The sequence below is a fragment of the Salvelinus alpinus genome, chromosome 10 (assembly GCF_045679555.1).
Source record: "Salvelinus alpinus chromosome 10, SLU_Salpinus.1, whole genome shotgun sequence".
Lineage (NCBI taxonomy): Eukaryota > Metazoa > Chordata > Actinopteri > Salmoniformes > Salmonidae > Salvelinus > Salvelinus alpinus.
This window is the reverse complement of record NC_092095.1, coordinates 72,053,215-72,068,102: the sequence shown is the minus strand read 5'-3', so window position 1 is coordinate 72,068,102 and position 14,888 is coordinate 72,053,215. Positions and strand designations below refer to the sequence as shown.

The following is a 14,888-nucleotide window of genomic DNA, read 5'->3' as shown; positions in this document are numbered from 1 at the left end:
GGTGGTACTTCCCATTTCATTGGCTGATCCCTCCTGACCCTGTTGGAGTCATCTCCAGCCAATTGTGAAGAAGAAAATGTAGTACTTCAAATGGAGAATGGGAGGATTCGATTATGCTGAGTCACGGGGCACCGGTCTATGGCCCGTGATGTAAACGGTGAAGAGGCAAATGTGGCAAGGGATTAGTGCCCTTCTCAAATAGCAACAGCAATCTGTGCCTTTCGGTCATTTTGTCAACAAGGTGCATCATCCAGAAACATCTCTTTCCATAAAATATTTGTTCAAATTTTTTAAACCAGGTTTCATTGGGAAGGCAGATAAAGCTTTTTATCAAAATCAATAACTTTTTCATGTGAAAACACTGAATCCTACTCATTACTCCAAGTGCTTAATTACACCACTTTTGTTTGGAGCTGACTTCGTTGTGGGCTTTGAATGTGGCACCTGGCCAAAAATAAAACGAATGCCATCAACTTTCACCCCGTGCAAAACACACCTATCCGGGAGGCCAGGTAAGATTCATCGAATCCCCTCAATGCTGCTGCATATTCTGTCACAGTCGCTATAATGACACAGATACAAAGATGAGTCCTCTATCTATCTCTATGGCCGCGCACCATTGTTCAGAATATGTTCTTTGAAGACGATGCTTTTTGTCTCCGTTTCTAATTATTACGTTCATATCTATTATTGATGTTTGATGAAGAGTATCTACCACCCTATGTAAAGCTGGGATATAAAAGATACCCCATAACAGAGTTCGTGTAAAACCCGATGCAACGCAAGAGGTTGAGGTTTCAAGGATCAGGACTGTACAGCTAATCTCCTACAGTTGAAATCGGAAGTTTACATACACCTTAGCTAAATACATTTAAAGACAGTTTTTCACAATTCCTGACTTTTAATCCTCGTAAAAATTCCCTGTTTTAGGTCAGGTAGGATCACCACTTTATTTTAAGAATGTGAAATGTCAGAATAATAGTAGAGAGAATTATTTATTTCAGCTTTTATTTTTCATCACATTCGCAGTGGGTCAGAAGTTTACATACACTCAATTAGTATTTGGTAGCGTTGCCTTTAAATTGTTTAACTTGGGTCAAACGTTTTGGGTAGCCTTCCACAAGCTTCCCACAATAAGTTGGGTGAATTTTGGACCATTCCTCCTGACAGAGCTGGTGTAATGGAGTCAGGTTTGTAGGCCTCCATGCTCGCACATGCTTTTTCAGTTCTGCCCACAAATTTTCTATAGGATTGAGGTCAGGGCTTTGTGATGGCCACTCCAATACCTTGTCTTTGTTGTGCATAAGTCATTTTGCTACAATTTTGGAAGTATGCTTGGAAACCACCCCCACAACATGATGCTGCCACCCCGTGCTTCACAGTTGGGATGGTGTTCTTCGGCTTACAAGCCTCCCCCTTTTTCCTCCAAACATAACGATGTTCATTATGTCCTAACAGTTCTATTTTTATTTCATCAGACCAGAGGACATTTCTCCAAAAAGTATGATCTTTGTCCTCATGTGCAGTTGCAAACCGTAGTCTGGATTTTTTTTATGGCGGTTTTGGAGCAGTGGCTTCTTCCTTGCTGAGCGGCCTTTCAGGTTATGTCGATATAGGACTCGTTTTACTGTGGCTATAGATACTTTCGTACCTGTTTCCTCCAGCATCTTCACAGTGTCCTTTGCTGTTGTTCTGGGATTGATTTGCACTTTTCGCACCAAAGTATGTTCATCTCTAGGAGACAGAACGCGTCTCCTTCCTGAACGGTGTGATGGCTGCGTGGTCCCATGGTGTTTAAACTTGCGTACTATTTTTTTGTACAGATGAACGTGTTACCTTCAGGTGTTTGGAAATTGCTCCCAAGGATGAACCAGAGGTCTACAATTTTTTTTCTGACATCTTGGCTTATTTCTTTTTATTTTCCCATGATGTCAAGCAAAGAGGCACTAAGTTTGAAGGTAGGCCTTGAAATGGATCCACAGGTACATCTCCAATTGACTCAAATGTCAATTAGCCTATCAGAAGCTTCTAAAGTCATGACATAATTTTCTGGAATTTTCCAAGCGGTTTAAAGGCACAGTCAACTTAGTGTATGTAAACTTCTGACCCACTGGAATTGTGATATAGTGAATTATAAGTGAAATAATCTGTCTCTAAACGATTGTTGGAACAATTACTTGTGTCATGCACAAAGTAGATGTCCTAACCGACTTGCCAACTCTATAGTTTGTTGACAAGAAATTTGTGGAGTGGTTGATAAATGAGTTTTAATGACTCCAACCTCAGTGTATTTAAGAGAGTTATAGGGACAAGAGGCCACAGTTCTATAGAAGATATGGTGGTGGATGCACCACAACCAGTTGAAAATGTTGTACGTCAATCAAGTGATCTGGATACACATATTGTGAAAGTGGATATTTTAGTATTTATAACCACAGTTATTAATTGTACTGCACAAGAGGTCCAAGAAGCTGGACATCATATCTGCAACTGAGAAGTTTTTGGGCCTCCAAGACTACAAGGACTACTGTCGCCAGAAAATGTTCCGCTCTTACAGGATCCTTCTGAGCCTGTGTAGGAACCTGATTAGAACAGAAAAGCAGGCTGTAGTTTAATTTACATTTCGTTATTGATAATTTGTATGATAAAAAAACAAAAAAACAATACTGTTTACACTGTTGTTACAACATGTAAAGTGTTGGTCCCATGTTTCATGAGGTGAAATAAAAGATCCCAGAAATGTTCCAGACTTATTTCTGTCAAATTTTGTGCACACATTTGTTTACATCCCTGTTAGTGAGCATTTGTCCTTTGCCAAGATAATCCATCCATCTGACAGGTGTGGCATATCAAGAAGCTGATTAAATGGCATGATTATCATTACACAGGTTCACCTTGTGCTGGAGACGAGTAGCTGAGTAAGTGCTTGGCAGCAGCTTATGGTGATCTCTAATAAATTCAAATGTGCTGTTTATTTCAAAACACAATGCCACAGATGTCTGAAGTTTTGAGGGAGCATGCAATTGGCAAGCTGACTGCAGGAATTTCCACCAGAGCTGTTGCCAGATAATTTAATGTGAATTTCTCTACCTTATGCCGCCTCCAACGTTGTTTTTGAGAATTTGGCAGTATGCCCAACCAGCCTCGGCATCTGCAGACTGCCGTGTATGGCGTTGTGGGCGGGCTGTTTGCTGATGTCAATGTTGTTAACAGAGTGCCCCATGGTGGTATCAGGGTTATCATATGGGCAGGCATAAGAAACAGACAACCAACACAATTGCATTTAATGATGGCAATTTGAATGCACAGAGATCCCATGACAAGATCCTGAGGCCCATTGTCCTGCCATTCATCCGCCGCCGTCACCTCATGTTTCAGCATGACAATGCACAGCCCCATGTCGCAAGGATCTGTACACAAATTAAAATGCTGAACATGTCCCAGTTCTTCCATGGCCTGCATACTCAGACATGTCACCCTTTGAGCATGTTTGGGATCGATGTGTGCGACAGCTTGTTCCAGTTCCTGCCAATATCCAGGAATTTCACACAGCCATTGAAGAGGAGTGGGACACATTCCACAGGCTACAATCAACAGCCTGATGAACTCTATGTAAAGGAGATACCCACTTCTCCTGTGGTTAATGTGTAAGTTGGGAAGTGCCGGAACGAGAAGTGATCCCAAGAGGTGGTGACCTGGGGGTCTCTGAGGTACCAGAACACATTAAATAAAATACCTTTTATAATAAAGCATTGCATGCATAATCATGGCTTTAGCGTACTGGCATAGAGCAGTGGTGTGGAGCCGCTTGCAGAATTTGCACACATGGAGTACATTTATTGTAGCCTAGAGTCCGGGAAAAATGTGGCCTTTTGTAAATGGATTTCATGCAACTCTACATTTTAGATGACTGGAGACTTTCACAGAATCTTAAAAGGTAAATTATTATTAGATTTTTTATTTAACTAGGCAAGTCAGCCTTTCTGAACCACCCATCCCGGTACCGGGATAATTGTCATCAGCAACGCTGAATAGCATAGCGCCACAGTCAAATAATATTACAAAAAATATTTATAATCATGCAATCACAAGTGAAATATACCAAAACACAGCTTAGCTTGTTGTTAATCCACCTATGGTGTCAGATTTTGAAAATATATTTTACAGCGAAAGAAATCTAAGCTTTTGTGAGTGTAGTTTTCAATGCTACATCAGCTAACCCCAAATTAGCATAGTCACGAAGTGTGAAAAACAATAAAATTCATCGCTTACCTTAGATAATCTTCGGACGTTTCCACTCACGAGACTCCCAGTTACACACCAAATCTTCTTTTTGTTCGATAAATATTACTTTTATCACAAACTAACGCCATTTGGGTTGTGCGTCATGATGAAAAAAACGACAACCTCATTCCGGTCCTGAAAGGAAGACGGAAATTTCCAAACGTATCAGATTAAAAAATATTACTAAAAATATTTATAATCATGCAATCACAAGTGAAATATACCAAAACACAGCTTAGCTTGTTGTTAATCCACCTATCGTGTCAGATTTTGAAAATATATTTTACAGCGAAAGAAATCCAAGCTTTTGTGAGTGTAGCTTTCTATGCTATAACAGTTTAGCCTTATATTAGCTTGGCTAGCATGGTCACGAAAGTAAGAAAAGCAATCAAATTAATCGCTTACCTTTGATAATCTTCGGGTGGTTCCACTCACGAGACTCCCAGTTACACAACAAATGTTATTTTTGTTCAATAAATGTACTTTTATCACAAAACACCGCCATTTGGTTTGCGCAATATTTCGCGGAAACAAAAGCCGTGTTCCGCTCGACAAATCCCCAAAAGTATCCGAAATTGTCGTAGAAACATTCCAAATGTTTTTTATAATCAAACCTCAGGTTGTCTTTAACAAACATAATCAATAATATTTCAACCGGAGCATAACCTATTCAATAAGAGAGAAAAAGAAAATGGAGAGCCCCTCTCTCGCGCGCAGGAAATATTCGGAGGACACTTGACCTCTTTTGAAACATCTCGCTCATTTTTCAAAATAAAAGCCTGAAACTATGTCTAAAGCCTGGTCACAGCCTGAGGAAGCCATTGGAAAAAGAATCTGGTTGATACCCCTTTAAATGGAGGTTAGACAGGCCAGGAAACAAAGTTTTTTATTTTTTTTAAATATCACTTCCGGGTTACTTTTTCTCACGATTTCAATGGCAGAATAAATATTATTTTTCTCACAGACAACATTTTGACAGTTTTGGAAACTTTGGAGTGTTTTCTATCCTAATCTGTAAATTATATGCATATTCTACGATCTGGGCCAGAGAAAATTTCCGTTTACGTTGGGTACGTATTTTGAAAAAAAAAAAAAAATCTGACCCCTAGTGCTAAGAGGATTTATGCTCTAAAAGACCTAGTAATCTTTTACATCAATAGCAGTCAATATCTAATCGTCACCTTGTTTAGTCTCATCTGAAAGTGGTAAATTCTTGGTTATCTTCACGAACCCTGGCTAACAAGTTGAATCAGCAATATAAAACTTGGTTTAATTATTTATTTACTAAATACCTAACTATTCACACAGAATTGCATATACACAGAATGCAAATTGTCATACAGAAAATGTCCCTGGTGGACGGAGCCGACATGACGGCTGGTTACACAAAGGAAAGGGGGTTGGGTTTGAGTGAAAGAGCGGGAAGACTGAGGAACAAAGGGAGAAGCTATGCAATCGTAAATACAGTATCTTATGCATTCTAAATTACCGCCCATTTGAAAAAGGAGAATGCAATAAATATTTACTCTGAGCTGCGCTTCGGGTAGGTTGGTCGTAGATCCTGGCCGTGTTGCCCAACAGAGATCTTCCTTGTCCTCTGAAGGATGTCTCTGGTGGTGTTGTTTGTTAGGACAGATCCTTTGTCCGTCCTTTCCTAGCCCACGTTTACAGCAGCTAGGAGGTATCACTTCTGGAGGGAATAAGAGTTCAAAGTTCATATCAAGTTGCCATTCTATATGCTCATGCTATATTCTGGCTGGTATAGTCGAAATTGAGCCTCCCGGGTGGCGCAGTGGTCTAAGGCACTAAATCGCAGTGCTAGCTGTGCCACCAGAGATTCTATGTTCGAGCCCAGGCTCTGTTGCAGCTGGCCGCGACCGGGATGCCCATGGGGCGGCGCACAATTGGCCCAGCGTCGTCCGGGTTAGGGAGGGTTTGGCCGGCAGGGATATCCTTGTCTCATCGTGCACTAGCGACTCCTGTGTCGGGCTGGGCGCAGTGCACGCTAATCAGGTCGCCAGGTGTACGGTGTTTCCTCCGACACATTGCGGCTGGCTTCCCGGGTTGGATGTGCGTTGTGTCAAAGAAGCAGTGCGGCTAGGTTGGGTTGTGTTTCGGAGGACGCATTGCTCTCAACCTTCGCCTCTCCCTAGTCCGTACGGGAGTTGCAGCGATGAGACAAGACTGTAACTACTACCAATTGGATACCACGAAATTGGTGAGAAAAAGGGGTAAAAAAATTAAAAAGGTTTAGTCAAAATTCATCGTTTCAGACGCGTGGAGGTCGTCACCATCACATTGAAATTTGATGCCAATTGTGTTAGGTTCTTGCTGTTCAACCAGAGCTCAGTTCTTTAGGTGATCTGAACCCTTTTGACATCAGGAAGTTACATTATATAGGCTTTATATAGTGGTAGGAGAGAGGGCATGGTTCATAGTTTACAACCAATGTCTCTTCACTGAGTGAGCAGGGCTTAACCTTATGAAAACCCAATTCTCTCATTTGGAAGCTAAAATTACTCTTTTCACAAATAGTTTCATATTTCAACATTTAAATTGCACAACAATTCCATGTGAATCTGATAACTATAATGTGTAGACTTTCCAAGATACAGTTTATGTCATTCTATCATTAATAAGAATGTCTCAGATGACACACTCGAATTGACATCATATTCATTAAGTACCAACGCATATTTTCAACTGGTTGGATTACTGAAATATGGTTCCTTTCCCCCCACCTTTTGATGTTCCCCGACTCTCTATGTTTAACAAAGGCTTTTCAAGAGTCCTTCGGTAGAGTCAAGAGAGAAAGGTATTTATGGGGGGTCATAAACCTTACCCACGGGCCAACGTCATGACAGTCCTCCCATGTTGGGTTCAATCTTGCGATTAACCTGCACGTTGCAAACCAACATAAAAATGACCGTGGGTTGTCCTGGTTGTGAACCATCGTTGTGGTCTCCCTCTGGTGGTCGACCCGGGTAGGGATTCTGCGAATGAAGAAGTCCGCACCAAGGCAGGGCAGCAGATGTCCAGTTGGTGATCGCTGTTGCAGTCCCCCCCTCTGGTGGTCGACCCGGGTAGGGTTTCTGCGAATGAAGAAGTCCGCTCCAAGGCTGGGAAGCAGATGTCCAGTTGGTGATCGCTGTTGCAGTCCCCCCTCTGGTGGCCGACCTGGGTAGGGTGTCTGCAAATGAAGAAGTCCGCTCCATGGCTGGGCAGCGGATGTCCGGATTGGGATTGCCGTTCCGGACCCGTCGTCTGGTCGTCCAGACTGGAAGATCTGGGCAGTAACTTAGGCAGATGTTAACAATGCACACACACTCATGAAATATATCATTGCATTTCCTCCCAAACGAGCGGCGTTGTGGCACTAACTGATGGTTGTATGGGGGAGTTGTTTATGGCTCTATCACTTTCTAAGTGCCGAAGAAAATGAAACAAAATGAATGAAAGCATAAACAAAACAAAATATAGTTATGCCACCTTAATCATCTAATTGGACTGTATTCTATATATATCCATGGTCTTGGTAAAATGACCCTATCATGACATTTTCTAATGTTATATCTAGGGCTTTCCTACTTGGTGTGTTGCTTAGGCACTATCCTAAGTTGATAACTATATGATAAGTCTACAGCTGTAAGGCACTAGTTTTGGGCAGTCTACAGGGATGACCTATGGACTTCTGGGAAGAAAACTGGTGAGTGCTGTAGCTGTAGGGTCAAAGGCCTCAAAATAAATGTTAAACTTTACTAAGGCTGGTATTTTGCTTGGACCCTTAAGTGATCCTAGCATAAATCCTAATTGGATGTTCCGTTGTGCATGTGCGTTTATGCTTACACAAGTGCACATGTCAAAGGAAGGAAACCAAGTATCCTGGCAGATTACAACTTGTTCAGAATGAGTCTGAAGTAGTTAGGTGATTTTCAGGTCAATGCCTGGAGGTCAGTCAGAATTGGTGTCGAGGGAGTCTGTAGTGGTTTTTACTACCAGTCACTGTCTTCCACTATTGTAGTGGCGGTAGGTATGAAGAAGTTTACTTCATAGCTATGTTATCCACGGAGGAACTAACTTCACGACGGAAGTACTCTAAGTATTGGACCAGTCGTACGCGGTGTGATCATGGTTCATGACTTCTAATAACTTTTCTCCTGAATGGAGGGTTCTATTTATTAGTGGCATGTGTGTTAACCATTGGAAGAGTGCAATGGAGATTCCCTTCCCCGTGTTGCACTCTGAGTGACTCCTATGTTGCTATTATTAATAGCAATTTAACTTGTGAGGTTACTAATTCTCTTACTGAGTGTTGCTGGACTGACTGTGGTATTGGTACTGGTACTCAAGGGGACCAGTTGTCCTACCGATTTATTCTGAAATGTTATCCTACAGGAATACATGATTAGAGCATTTTACTAGTTGTCTTGTAGTGGCTACTACACATGGCAAGGAATGATTATTGTTGCCATTTGTTTTGGAGGTGGACAAGTCCACTGGACTTCCTTTACGACCAGTGTGGTACACCTCAGTACTATCTTAGGTGTCTTCTAAGATAATCCCCGTCTAGGGGCCTGTCTGCTCCTCGCTGTTCTCAAAGGGGACTTTACAACTAGATTTGATTTATGCTCTGGCGGCCTCGTACGATGCTGTCCGTAGTCTTGACCCCCCGCCACCGGCCTCGATAAGGCTCATCGTGGGTCTGGGCTACTATTCCCCCCGTTTGTGTCTCGGGACCCCCCCACCAGCGGTTGGTGTTGGTATCCGAGGCGCAAATGAAAAGTTCGGACCCTATGTACAAGTTGTCAGTGGCCGCGTTATTATGAGAATGGCTGTAACCTTTCAACCAAATCTCCTGGTGTTTGTGCTTCAAAATGCTCAGTGGCTGTCGAGGTCTGTCAGTCACCACCACGTGTGGTAACCTCTTCAGTACCTGCGAACTGAGACGAGGATATTGGTCTGTGATATCGCAAAGTGTTTCACCAGTGGGAGTCATCGGGTCAGTTGCTGGACTGACGCCATTACTGTCATTGTAAGGGGTGACAGTCCCCCACAAAGGGGAAGGTGTATCATCGGAAGCAGAGTATACTCTGCGCATCAATGTTTTTCTTGCTGAGACGGCCGCAGTGCTTGCGGAAGTGTCCGAAGGGCAAGAGAAGTTCATCTCAACTACCGTCTTGCACGACTGCAAGGAGGAGGGAAGTTTCTCTTTCACAGAGACAGCTGGCTCGAAGTCATGAAAAGAATGGTCAATCAAATTGGCTGATGGAATGTGTCGAGATATCGTAATATCTCCTTGGATCGGATTCGGCACCACGAGGTTTCTAAACGTCTTTTTCCCAAGGGGTGCTTTTGACAGATACCCCTCGTGAATGACTGCGTTGCAGCTAGCGTTAGGGGTTGACAGTGTGGTCAGTGGAGAAGGCACTGTAGCCTGTGACCATACCTGGTTGGTTTTCCAATCCATCAATGGGAGTACATGACAAGTTAAGCAGTCCTCCAGGACTGTTTCCAGGTATGGGCGTTTCGATTAGTGTTTAGTGGACATATTCCCCACAAAGTGGAGTGGTCGTTCCTAACGACGTGATGTGTAATTTCTGTTCAAGGTGGAAGCAGATTGACTTTTCAGATTTTGAGTGGGCTTGGCTTTAACGAAGCGTTTAACCTTTTTCTTCGCAACCTTTGTATCAGAGTCTATAGACAAAGCCCGTGGGCTTGTTTCTTGATCAAGCGGGCCCTGGATAGGGTCTCGAATGGGAGCGGGAGAAATTAGAATTTTAACATCCTTGCTATGGGTGTTAATTCCTGCGGACCTGGTGTCCGGTTATTCCCCGTCTAGTCCTTGTGACTTAACTTTTACCCTTTTCTCAAATGTTTCTCGCTTTAATTCTTCACGTAGTGGAACTTCTGGAGAACATTGGTCTACGTTTTGATCGTCCTTCAACCCTTTGTTACCCTTGTGCTCTAACACTCTGTGTCGGTTGGGTGCAGGAACGAAGCGAACAGGTCGATTGTTGCGGTAGTCGTTTTGATGGCGACGTACTTTACAGTTATTTCGACCGCGGTGGTTATTGGATTCGTGGTTTCGTGGTAGAAACCATTGTTGTGCGTCATCTCTCAACGTTCCAGTACCTGATAATCCACCCTCTAACTGGAGTGAGTGCCCCTGGTCAAACTTCAAAACCGAGTGGTCAGGGCTCTTAGCGTTGCGAGCTTTTGATGGCTCAAAAGCTGTGCTTGCAAGCTCTCTGAGTTGTAAGATAGGCAAGCAAACGTGGGCTGCAGGGCCCAAGTAGGTAATGAAGGTGGGATACATGTTCGACAGAAACATTTGTTTTAATGGTAACAGCTCTTCCATTCATGTTTCAGTGAGTAGGCCAAAGTAAGCTGAACGAAGCCTATGATAGTAAGCTTGTGGGTGTTCGTTCCGAGCTTGTTTGACCGTGTTAGCCAGTGAGCTATCGTGTTTGCGAGTCGCAGAACCACTGAATTCTAATTTCAAAGCTGTGGCAAGTTTAGCGTAGTCATTTAGCACGTGTTGCTGTTGTAGACGAATGAACCTCGTCACGTGTCTATTCGACGTTCGCTTCAACAGGTAAACCCTGTCAGAATCTGTAGCGTTTGGGTAGCCACCCAACGCATCCTCTATGTCAGCTAGGAACATCTCAGTATCGTTTGGCTGACCTGGAACGGGGTCAAAGGTGGGGAAATTCTTGACGAGTTTGTCAAGATATTCAGCGTCAAGCGGGCGGAGAGGGTTGGCTTCTTCCTGTGGGTAAATTGTGGCCGAAAGGCCAAGAGGAGAAGCTTTGGCTTTGTTGGCCAAGAGGCGCCATATTACTCAGTGCCGAATGGCCAAGAGGAGAAGACTGAGGGACACTTGAGGGAAGCGATGTCTGACAACTATCGTCTTCACTCCTTTTGAGTACCGGACTCCGGTTGCTTCGATGGATAGTCACACTGTAGAGCGTGACCATTCTGGACTTCCTCCAGATGGTACCTAAGAGTGGTATTCTGCTGCATTGCAGTGTCCACTTGAGCGCTTAGAGTACTGATTTTATACACGTGAGTGTCGTACTTGCTCCTTTTGGTCTCAAACTTAACTGTCATGGTGTGCAGATAGAGGTCTTGAGTACGGAGCGAGAGATTCAGTGATGAGATTTCTTCCGGTTGCTTAGAAATCAACATTTCCATCTACATCACCCGAGTTCTCTCAAAATTCATTTGGTCAGCGACTTCAATGAGTTCTGCTGATTTGTCATCCAACTTAGTGATTGTGTTCATTAACTGATCGTCTTTGGTCTGCAGAATTTGGAGTAGAACATTGTTACATTGAGTAACGTTCAACAAAACTGCCTGCATGTTATCAAATTGCGCGCTCCTGTTTGTAGATAACTCGACAGATTTATCTAGTTTGGAGTGGACTACATCGTATTTAGTTTTGGCTAAATCGAGTTGTTCCAGGAGACAACGACTTTGTTGGAGTTTGTGCTCGTTCATCGTCATAAGTATTTGCAATTACTTTTAATTGTTCAGATTTCAAACGCAGTTCCTCGACTAGCAGAATGTTTTCATTTCCTGCTTTTGTCAATAGTTGCTCAGTTCTCTCAACCTGTCCCCTCATGTTAGCCATGTCTTGCACGTGCTTCAGCTGTGCACTGTGGTATTGGACCGATGCCAACCTTTGATGGCGATGCATAAGTGCTAAAGTGGAGAGAACCGTCACAAAGCCTGTGTTTGATGGTTGATTTTGGAGAGTGTTCGCTACTGGCATAATTAGGGTTGGTATCGCTGCTGAGGTCAGAGATCAATCCTTTTATGGGTGGAGGTTCATTAATTAGCGGAGGAGTGGTGACCATCTCCTTTGATAGCTTGCACATTATTAGAAACATTTAGAGGAAAAGTTTTCCTATTTTTTATCTTCAAATTTTCGGTTTGGAATTCGTTGGAAGCTGCAAAGACAAGTTTAATCTATTTATAGATGTTGACGAACCATCAGTACCATACCAGTAATGTGGAAGTTGGACGTGTGTCACGTTCTGACCTTAGTTCCTTTTTTATGTCTTTGTGTTAGTTTGGTCAGGGCGTGAGTTGGCGTTGGGTAGTCTATGTTCCTTTTTCTATGTTGTTGTATTTCTGTGTTTGGCCTGGTATGGTTCTCAATCAGAGGCAGCTGTCGATCGTTGTCTCTGATTGAGAATCATACTTAGGTAGCCTGTTTTCCCCATTTTAGGTGTGGGTGTTTATTTTCTGTTTAGTGTCTGTTTCACCGTGCAGAACTGTTTTGTTTCCTCATCGTTGTTATTTTTGTGTAGTGTTCAGTTTGCAATTAACATATGACGAACACTTACCACGCTGCATTTTGGTCCTCTTCTCCTGCACCAGATGAGAATCGTTACACCGTGAATGAATTTGCAAATTTAATTAATTAATCAATGCCAATGATTAATCATACCTGGGTAGGCTATCTGGGTATTAAACTTTAATTAGCCTGAGAGGTTGCTTCATCCAGGTTAATATGAGAAGTTTAAAAGGGTCTCATTTGATTGGAAGAACATTAAGGTATGTTCAACAATTTAACTTATTAAATTGAATGAGACGATGAATGAGACGATAATCCATACAATCTCCATTGATTGGATATCATACGTGTAAACAGTAGATCAAATGTAGGGAACATTGACCACTATGGTACACTTCTCCCTAAGGCCGAAGCCACATGGGATTCCCGCTGGAGGCGGGGTTACTGAATTTTACATTTTACAGATTGATCAATTTAATGATAAATCAAACCTGTATAGGCTATTTGGGGATTAAACTTTACTTAACCTGAGAAGTTGCTTCATCTAGGTTAGTTTGGAAAAAGTTTACAGTGTCTCATTTAGAAAACGAATCAATTTGGATATTATTATTTAAATGATTTATATTATTATTTAAATTGCATAAACCATAAACCTGGGACAGCCGAACATTTATACATTCTTAGAATATCAGGCACGTTTTCACATGACGTTTTTTTGGGGCATGACAATTACAGAGGAATCCAAATGTAATTACTCTGATTGCTTTTATTAGGATTTTTACATTGCAAACAGTGGACAAAAAATGTCACAAGTGGTAGGCTACCCGATCCTGGCAAATGGGTTCTGGAACGAAAGACTACAAAACTTAGAGGTGCTGGAGGTTCTGGCTCAAATTAAGCACCGCCCTTCTCATATAATGGGGTAGGGCCATCCCAAGAATCCCTGAATGCATGGACGGTTGCACTTTTTATAACTAATCCAAGATAGACCACAGCTGGTCGTTTCCAATGGGAACAGATGAGTCATAGTGGGCAGAGCCAAGCACGAGTCAGCGATATCCTATTGGTGCGTTCTACAACACATCTGCATATTTCTGTTAGGGAACTCCTCTGTGAATCGCTAGTGTGCAATAACTCAATTTGCCTTTACGTTCCTTCTAAATAACGCAATTATTTAAAACTTTTGCAAAGGGTGAAGTCTACAAAACTTGGTCCACTCTGTTCATAACAGATTTTAGTTCTGGGAACAGAAAACTGTATTAAGATCAGGTGTTTCACAGAATGAAACATTTGCAGAATGTCGGTCAAAATCCATCTAGTTCCATCTTCTCCTACTGCCTGCCAGTGGGCTTCCTCTCAGTGGAAACACTAAGCGGATGCCTCACATCTATACATCCGGTGAAACATCTGTCTCATTGTTCAATCTGTGGCTGCACTGTGGTAGTGGGGGAACAGGAAGTTCCAGGCAGGCACACACCATTCTTCAGAATAAAGAAACGCCAGAACTGTAATGTTAAGAAGATAACCTTTTGTGTCGGTTTCTATTTATTACTACAGGTATGTAATAGCAGGTTTAAACTTCCTATTATCGAAGGAACATGTCATACCATGCTAGGTAACATCCGTTAAGGTATCATCACGTTTGGTAAAGGTTTGATGTTTTATTTTTGAGTCAAACCAGATGATTGTGATCAACTATTTTACAAGTCACATAGCTAGAAGCTTTGGGTTTGTCTGAATGGATGTACATCATTTCCTCAAGATAATTTAATAAAGAATACATTTATTTGAGATTTCAGAGTTCATTTAGCATGTTATTGGTTTGGTGTAAAATTCACGAGCTGGTAAAATGGCGCTGTCCACTCTGTCTGGCGCCAATGGGCTTCAGTGCTGGTGCAGAGAGACAATTTCATGGTCGCACTACAGTTTTGAAGCTTAATGTAATGATGATCACGTGTTCTAATATTCAGACACATTCAGGTGTTTCTTCTATCTTTATGAATGTTACTATGGTGTGAACGGGAAATACAATTGGTTTTTGATTGAAATAACACAGCGAAGACAAGGTTATTCAGGAAAATAGTACATAGTGCTGCTTAAAACAAACTGCAACCTTGTACTGAATGTTTGAATCATTTCCCAAATTCACATAAATGCCGAAATGATTCAAACATTCAGTACAAGGTTGCAGTTTGTTTTAAGCAGCACTATGTACTATTTTCCTGAATAACCTTGTCTTCGCTGTGTTATTTCAATCAAAAACCAATTGTATTTCCCGTGAGTCTACTATAGTTTAAGTGCA

General features: G+C 42.2%; 1 protein-coding gene across 2 annotated transcripts in view; it reads left to right on the top strand.

Moving 5' to 3' along the window:
• LOC139533043 (zinc finger protein 658B-like) overlaps positions 1–14,888 on the top strand; it is a 147,595-nt gene that overhangs the window by 129,421 nt on the left and 3,286 nt on the right. The window contains exon 1 of one of the 2 annotated variants that reach the window (XR_011666681.1): positions 13,586–14,143. The exons of the other annotated variant lie outside the window; for it this stretch is intronic. The gene's annotated coding sequence lies outside the window, so the exon portion shown is untranslated. Of the gene's footprint in view, positions 1–13,585; positions 14,144–14,888 lie in introns of those variants that run through there. 2 annotated transcript variants of the gene reach the window in all.